Consider the following 9222-nt stretch of genomic DNA (forward strand, 5'->3'; position numbering starts at 1 on the left):
AAGTTTTATCCTTGGGATAAGTTCCTAGATATGTGTTGAGTGAAGAATGATTTTTTGAAAGTTGTCTTTTCCTTATAGTTATTTCTTTTATTTCAGAAATTTAATAAGAAACCTATAAATAATGCATGAATATATACCCGTTGAAAAGTCCTTGAGTAACTGGCGAGGCACTTCCAGAGACTGTACATTTCACTTATTATTGATCGGCCTGGTCTTTCAGGCTATGTTTTCTTTAAGTGCATGCATCCTAGAGTTGAGAGGCTGACAAGAACCAGCAGCTGGAGAAATGACAGTGAATGAGTTGAAAGATGTCCCCCCCGGAAGACACATTACAGCTCCCTGCCCACCAAGGCAAAGGACGCACTGGGTGTTACACAGATGGAGTTTCAGGTTCACTGGTCTGGATCTCCAGGATTTCACAGTGATCCATTCTCAGTGGACATAGTCACACATCCTAGAAAGATCCTTCCTTAAGGGCCTTTTACAGGGCAGTTCCTCGTGGACTGTTACATACCTCCACCATCTCAGCCTTTCAGCTTTCTCTCTGGAAAACCCTTTAATCACATCCCCTGACTGGGAACACGCCTCCGCCTACTCACCCTCATGACAGTTATTCACTCATTGTCCAGCTGCCGGCCTCCTAGAGGCTGGAGACAGGCAGTGTCTGAGAGAGAATAGGTCTCCCTTTCATAGAGCCTGCAGTATTGTTTGAGGAGCAGGTGATACAGAGCAAATGAATAAACATTTTTAGGTTTAATAACTACTATGACAGAGTTAATAAATACTGTGGGAAGAGATGGTCTCGGGCAGGGGGAGGGGAATAGGGCTTCTGGTTTGGTGCTAATGAAAGACTCCTCCAGCCTTTGAGCTGAGATGAGAACTGAGCACTGAGTAGTACAGGGATGGCAGATGCAAATGCCCTGGGGAGGTGAGAGGGCCACCCTGTAAGACAGAGACAGAGGCCAGAGGGATGGGTCAGTGGGTGTGGCAGGAGACAAAAGCTTGTGGAGCCTGTCAGGGCCAGGTCATCCTGTGCATTGTGGGTCAGGCCAGGGAATTTGGATTTCGTTTGTTTGCTAGAGTACCACACCTGTGAAGGAGGTTAAGTAGGAGAGTGAAATGATGAGCTTTACTTCTTTAGATAGACCATGTGGCTGCTGTGTGTCTTGTTCAGAGTCAGTCTCTACCCCATCTCCTGGTGACATCCAGCATCTCACACATATTGACCGCAGAACATCTCTGTACAAATTATCCATCCTTTGTCCAGTATCTTCTCCTATATAACCTCCCCTTCTTAGCTGCCATTCTCCCACTTCCCTGACACCAAGGAAAATCCCCATTCATTAAGCTCAGCCTGAGCACTGCTACTCTGGAAGCCTCCCCAATCTGCTGGGTTGGGTGCAGGGCCCTCACACGTGCAGCTCTGGGGCCTCTGCCCACTCTGCTCTGTGTGGGTCCTGCCAAGAGCATGGTTAGGTGATGCTTCTCCCTCTGCACAGTGCTCAGCAAGGCCCGTTCCTTTCCCTCAGTACTCACTGACTTGGTGTACCATCTGCACATACTCTGTTCCACCTAAGTTGTCTCTAGCTGTCAGTTATTCCATCACCTTCATACAATTCTGGAGCAAAATCTAGAGAGGGAGGCCTGTCTGGAAGCCAGCTCCACACCCTCCATGCTGAGTTAGCCTCACTCCAGGTCATTCTGGTTGTGCACTAACAGTTGTCTTCTGAAGGCCTCCAAATTAAACCTGTTTTTATCAGTAGACATGAGTCTCTAAGGATGGAACTGAGTCACTCATCTCTGAAGCTCTGGTCCCCTCCACTATGTCTAGCACTTAGTAAATACTCAGCAAGCGGTGATAATTATAGTCAGAGATCCTTAAAGCAATGATCTCCAGTGTTCTCCAAAGATAAGCTACATTGGAATGATATTAAAATCCTCCGTTTATAGTGTGTCCAAGGAACAACTGTTTTTTAGTCAGTATATATTCATCTTTGCAATGGTTCATATAAGTGATTCATAGAAATAAGTCTTCATGTGTGGAAAGGATAGGAACTTTAGTCCTGTACTTTAGAAAACATCAGTAACATCTTTATAGTTGCTAAGCGCAGTGTCTGTATTCTGCTTAGGTCATAAGGACTTGGTCTGATGCTCAGATGTAAGTGCATGGAGGTGACCTCTCCTGGCTGTGGTTGGTGGTCCTGAGATGACAGTGCAGGAAAGGCCAGAGACTGAAGTAACAGTGAGGGTGTTCACAGTCAGAGTCTTTGTTGTTTGTTTTTATTTTCAAACACATGGAGAGCCATAATGGGAAACTAGGAATTCAGCCAAATGAATGTCTGCATTGTCTCCTTTTGTGGTTAGAACTGCCTGATGACCCTCGGCACCTAGGGGAGGTCTGCATCCCTGAGCCCACTGCCCTTCCTGGATCTGAGATTCCTGAAGCAAGAGAGCAAGTTTCACCAGAAAGGACCCTGCTGCCCTAGTCAGTGCACAGCAGGAGCAGAGTTGCTGCACCTTGAGAGGAACTGGGGAGAGTGGGGGCGGGGGCTTGCTTCCTGACTGCCCATCACAGGGGCAGAGGGCTGAGCACATGAGGAAGGCACATGCTGGTTCAGACCCACGTCCTGTGGTTCAGATCTGAGTCCTGCTTGTCTCTGCTTAGCATCTGGCCCAGGGTATTAGGTCCCTCATAGATTTGGAGGCTATAAGATGCTGTTCCCTGCTCTCCTTGTATTGAAGCTAGGTGCAGATGTGTAATCTTCTCCAGTAAATGAATAGCTGGGTGAGAGGGACAGAGAAAGCTTGCTGCCAGTCTCCGCCTTTGTAAGATCTGTGTCAAGCTTACTCCCATGGACAAGAAGCACAGGGACAGTGGGAATGTTCCCTGGGTCCTGCTTGAATGGCAGGGACTGTGCCCTTGTGGAGCCACATAAAAGAGCCTGGGAAATGGGTGTGAGGCATGCCAACAGCTAGAAGCCCTGCAAACACACTCCTGTGCCTAATGTGTAAGCATGCTTGGCAAGGAAGGCACTCAGAGGGCACACATGATGAGGCACTTTTCTTCTGATTACTCCAGAGCAGTCAAAGACAACACAGGAATGAGACAGTCGGACGGGAAGTCCCCCTGTACTTGCCCTTGTGTCTGATCACGTACAGGAGCCAAGGAGGAAAGGATGGGAGGAGGGTGGATCACACCACTAGCTGAACTGCCCTTGAGGTTAGCACAACCACAGAACAAGCTGAGCAAGAGAAAGTGAAGAACTGGAACCAAACCACATCTCTCTCTGGACAGGAGCCTTCTCAGTCACCACTGGCCGGAGGAGGGGGGGTGCAAAGTACAGGGAGCCAGGGTCAGAGAAGGACGTGCGCCTTCCGGGCTCTGTTACCTACCAGGACCTTGGGTGATCCTTTCCATCACTTTGAATGAGCTGTTTACTCATCTCAAAGGAAAGGACAGTGATAACCGTCATTGCAACAGTTTCACAGTGTTTGTCATAGTAAATGAGATAAGATTAGCAAAACTAACTCACTACCATTTTATTTAAAATAGACTCAGTGATCCTGGGAATTGGCCCAGTCCTCACTACTCACATCCCCACTTAGAAACATTTCCCCCAAATCTTCTTCCGAGCAGCCTGCACCCTAATCTTCTGATGGCCCCCATTCTTCCAGCTAGTGGTGGGGCAGAACGGGGTCAGAGAGGGGCCAAGCAGAGGAGCAGACATAGGAGGGAGCTGTGGGTGCTCTTCCTCCCATATGCTGTGCAATTGTCCGCACCAGCACCATGGGCAGGCCCCACAGAGCTGCTTGCAGGCACCCCCTCAGAGGATGGACAGCCTGAGGCCATTTAACCTGAGCCATATGCACACATCACTAGTGAGAGACAGAGGTGACCAGACAGAGTCCCTGCTTTAGCATGTAAAATCCCCAAAGCAGGTTTATGGTGAAAGCAGGACCAGGAGGCTGGACCCTGAGGACATTCACAGCCTGCTGCACTTGGATTCTCTGACCTGGATGCTGGAATGATGGGTGAGGTTAGTCCACCGGAACGGGACCCTGCCTCTGTTTTAGGAATTAGCCCTGATGACTGTAGTTGACAATGCCATATATATAATTGCATTTTGCTGAGAGTGTAGAGCTTAAATGTTCACACACACACAAAAGATAAATATGTGAAAAAAGTGATAAATTAAGGTTTGATAGCCTATACAAAACAGTGATTCTCGCTGTGGTGTTAACAGGAAAGCCCAGTGGGTGAGGTTCCTCAGTTTTATCTTAATAACTAGTAAAAGGAGACAAGGACCACAGGATGGGGTTTAAGTTCTGATTGGTAAAATGCAGGAAAGTAAATTCATGTTCCATCCACTCTTATTTGTGTCCTTTCTGAGCAACGAGAACATCTGATAATTTAAGCCCATACTCTTTCCAAGTGTGTAAATCAGTAAATCACCATAAATCAGTAAATCTCCATAAATCAGTAAAGCACCAAAATCAGTAAAGGCTTCACAGAGCAAACACATTAGATATGCCGCTTGGTTTTTAAGAAAAGCTATTAGAGATCCCAGAAAGAAAAGTATAACCCCTTGTACTTTTCTCTGTTCAAACAATCGAAGAGTTATGTCACTGTGATTGGTCACTGATAGAAACACCCAAACTTCCTTCTCCTGGGAAAACCCAGCCCTGCCCCTGCCCCTTCAAGTTTGAAAATGTCATAAGCAGAGCCAGTCAGTCCTGGGTCAACAGGAAGGTTCTCCATGAGCTGGAGAGGGGTCGTTGACTCAGGCTTGACCTGAGAAAAGCAGGTTCTGCCCAGAGCGTGGTGTCCAGTTGCTCAGTCTTGTCTCAGTAAAACAGCAATCGTGGAATCTGGACTTTTGGGGAAGGGCAGGGAGAGGGTTTTGGGGATAAAATTTTCTCTATGGGAAACTGTTTTGGTTAGAGGTCGATGTTAACAATGTAAAGAGCAACTGTCAAATTATTTCCTTAGGATCTAAGTCTTCCCCGACCTGAGGGCTGGACACTGACCTCCTTGTTTCCTTTCTGGAGCCATAGCTCAGTCTCAGTCCCCCTGCCTTGCCGTGGAGGAGCCACGCTCTTTCAGTGGCTGCTAAGTAGTGGTCTGGACGCAGCGGCTACTTGATCTTCCTTTGCACAAATGTTAAGTTACCTTATTAAGGGTGTGTTTGTTCATTGCCCGTCACCCATGACCATGCAAAATATTCAAAAGAGAACTGAAAAAACATCAGGCTTTCAAAATTCATCTCTTTTCCACTAGAAGTCAACATCTTATTTAGATTTTTTTCTTATGAAGACTAACTTGCAAATGACATCATTCTACCTTTAAAATTTCATGGTAGAGTTTCAGAATCATGACTCACTTAAAAATTTTCAAATAACTTAAAGATACACCAAAGGCACATGTTGCAGGAAGAGAAGAATCATCTCCAGGTCTCCCATTTGTTGCCTATAGGGCGTCACCACTGGTTCCCCGTGTTTCATGAAGTGTGTGTATCCAGACTTTCCATTCTCGCTGCTGGTGACTCACCCACTTTTGTGATTGTCAGTGAAGCTGCACACCCTCCAGACATTGCTGACTCTTAGGTTTACTTAGTTCTCTGATTGCAGGCCTGATACTTTAGACTTCCCATTGCTGTCCCAAATTTAATGTACCCCAAACTGAACTCTTGGTATTTTTCATCCCCACCCTGGTCGCTTCCCATTTTTTCTATCTCAGACAATACGATTTGTCAACCACATGTTAAAGCTAAGACCTTGAGGCTTATCTTGATGCCTCTTTTTACCACCATCCTGTACTTCCATAGCGAGCGTGTGGACACGTTCTGTTCTTGTTCTCGAGTCGGCCACTTGTCTGCACTGCCACTGCCAAAACCCTGGTCCAAGCCACTCAGCCTCCCACCTGGATGGTTACATGGGCTATGGGATTGGAGGGATCAGACTCAGATCATGTAGATTGTCTTTTCTAAGCATAATGGAATGTTTTAGGTGAGAGGGTGACTTGGATGGCTTGCCTTTTAAATACCAGAGGCATGTTTAAGCTGACAGTTACCTGCCAAAGAGATGCTTGATTTGAAGCATGGTAGTGCTGTGGGGATAAAAAACATTATCAGCTTGAAAATATAGCTTTGGAGGTAGAATGATAGGACTATGATTCCTTGGACATGAATGGTGGGGAGGAAAGCAGGTTGTGTGTGTGTGTTGGCAGTGGGAAATGGAAGGCCGGCTGGAATGTGGACTTTCCTGTGGAACCATCTAATGGGTAGGGCCAGTGTGAGAGTCGAGGTCAGGGAGGAGGGTTGGCTCTGGAGCCACTGATGTGTAGATGTCCAGACTATGGAGGGGATGGGGCAAGTCAGAGAAAGGGTGTAGAGGGAGAAGACAGGAAGGCCTAGCTTAGACTGGAGTAAGAATAGTGCCTGAGATACTTGGCCAGGAGGGGAGCAAGCATTGGAGAGAAACAGGCCCCAAGGACCAGGTGAATATAGGGTGGACTATGTTCTACCAACAGTGCCGTTTAGTCCCTGACTTGAGGACTCGCTGTTGTTGATCCTGTAATGTGTGGAGGGGGTGTCTACACAAAGGGTGACATTTCTCTCTGCGAATTGCCCCTGATGCAGATCACATGTGGTTTAGCACTTACTCAGGACTAAACTTCCTTTCTTTTCTACTTTTGAGCAGAGACATTCTAGGTTTGGAAGAGATTTTATTTTTAATTATATTTCCAACAGCAGTAGTAAATATACTTCAGGTTTAAAGAAAAGTTTGTTAAGTTCTTAATATAGTGAGGTCACTATTGGCAAATAAAATGTCTAGTTCATTGATTTTTTTAATGTTCTAATTGCCCCTCGTGGTCACACAGCCTCTTGAGGGCAGTTATCTATGTGCTAGTCAGTTTCCTTTTCTCTTTGGTTGGAAACTCTGTGAAGGTCTAAGTAACCAACAGTAGAACCTGCAGTGTCAACATGAGCCTTCTCGAGTGGCCCTCTCTAAAGAGCGTGTTTACTGCTGAAGACGCTGGCACAGTGTGTCTGGCGCGTCCACATCTGCTGTTACCAGAGGTGGGTTAGACAGTGGGTTTCTTCATTCCACCCCTCCAATTTCCTTCTTCAACAACTGTGGTGAGAATGGTGATATGACCACCAGCAGAGAAAAGGGAAAAGGGAAGTGATCTTAAACGAGCTTTATGTTGATCAGTGCTTTTGAAATGGCATATTTCAGACAGATATTAATTTAGGAATAAAGTAACTGGATAACCTCCTAGGGCTCAATGCCTCGTAGGGGAGGAAGGGTTTCTCCTTGACCCCTTAGGTCTCTGGCTGAGTCCGAACATCACACTAACAAAGACAGATGCACAGGAGGAAAGCAAAACCATTTTATTGAAGTTTCACGTGTGCATGGAGCCTTCATAGGAGAACAGGGACCTGAGGAAGCGGCCAGAGTAGGAGCTGTCAACAAGACCTGGGGGTTGGGTGAGGGAGCGAATGGTGAAGTAACTGGGGAGATGGGGCAAGTTAACAGGCTGCTTGTGCGGGTTTCTCGGCCCCCAGGTGCCCACCCGGGAGAAGTGTCTGCCTGCCCTGGTGCAGGGGGAGCGCCTGGCATAGCGAGTTCTGGGTTCTGTGGCCCATATGGAGGAAGAAGGATGAGGTGGTGGAGAGGTCAGAGCCACCTTCCTGCTGCTCCGTTTACTCTTTAATTTTCTAAGGTTTTTGTCCAGACGTTGAATTTGGGGATTCTTTATACAATTGGTATCCTTAAATCATGAGGTTTGTGGGCACTGTGCCTTGCACTTGGATTTCATGGGCAGAGCTGAGCAATACCATATTGTTTGTATGGAAGGAGAGGAGACAGGTCTTTTTAATATGTTAATATTCTCACTGCAAAAAAATAACATGCTTACACTGAAATAACATCTTAGATGAAAAAAAAAAGCCAATGCTTTAAAAACTGACCTGGAAATAGAGATGATTTTGGTTAAACGTAGAGATTCCATATTCTTTAATGATGAATAATATGTCCAACACATTAAAAATTTTTGATCATAATCACTAGTGACTGGGGATGGTTGTGCCTAAACACTGACGATTAATTGAGCTTCGTCATGTTGAAGGGAGGAAGCCTGTGGCATTCTGCAGACTTTATCCTTGGCCCAGCACCACTCAACATTTTAATTAGTAACCTGAATGAAATTACGAAAGGCACTTTGTAGACTTTGTGGATGATGAACTGGGAGATCCCAGATTTAGGAAACAAATGATATTGAATGACTGGAACTAGGGATGAAGTTAGAAAAACTAATTTAAGAGGGACAAGGGCAGTGTGTTATATGTGGGCCTGAAACCCAATTCAGTTCTGATTATAAAGAGGAGAGAAGGCAAAAACAGGCAGCCAGAGGTGTTTAGCTGACAGATGTCCGTTCAACAGCAATGTGTGACTACTGGTAAATGGGCTTTCAGTGTTGCAGTTATACAGAGGAGGCATCCCACTGCGCTGGCGAGACCTCCCTGGACTAGAGCATTGTGTCAGTGACAGACACCAATCTTTAGAGGAACACAGACCAAGCCTCTTAAACAGCCATTGGAAGAAGGGATTGTTTTGAAGCAGATAAAAGGTCACTAGAAACAGGAGGGTTGCCTGGGAATTCAGGAACGGCCGCCATGTGGGGAGGCGATAGATTTACTGCTTACTCTGTCCCAAGGTTTGGATCCAGGACCAGAGGATACAAACTACAGAAGTCGATTTTCGAACCAGCCCAGGAAAGATTGCCTGACAGCCTGTCTGGGGATGAGGGCACTGCCTGAATGGCAGCAGATCCCGCCATCAGTGGAAATTTTGAGCACGAGACACACATCTGCTTCACGTCCTCAGTGTAGAGGAATCTGAGGCCTACCCACCGTGTAATTGTCCCTTTCCACCTAGACTTATTCACTCTGAGACATCAGGTTTTAAAGGGTTACAAACTATCCTGGGAACAAGACTACAGGCAGTTAAGATGTTTCCCAGGAAGAGGACCAGAAGGGATAGTTGGGCAAAGGAAAGGAGTTCTGCTTTTAGAGGAAAGGTGGATTGTTTGAGAGGAAACATGACCCCATGGAGAAGACCAGGAGCTAGGCTGGGAACCAGGCTCAGTGGGAGGTGCCTTTTCAGAGGAAACATTTCCACAGACTACGAGCTGCTTGTGAGGGTAGCCGAATGTGAGCG

Source organism: Miniopterus natalensis, chromosome 16 (genome assembly GCF_054644295.1).
Source record: "Miniopterus natalensis isolate mMinNat1 chromosome 16, mMinNat1.hap1, whole genome shotgun sequence".
Classification (NCBI taxonomy): Eukaryota; Metazoa; Chordata; class Mammalia; order Chiroptera; family Miniopteridae; genus Miniopterus; species Miniopterus natalensis.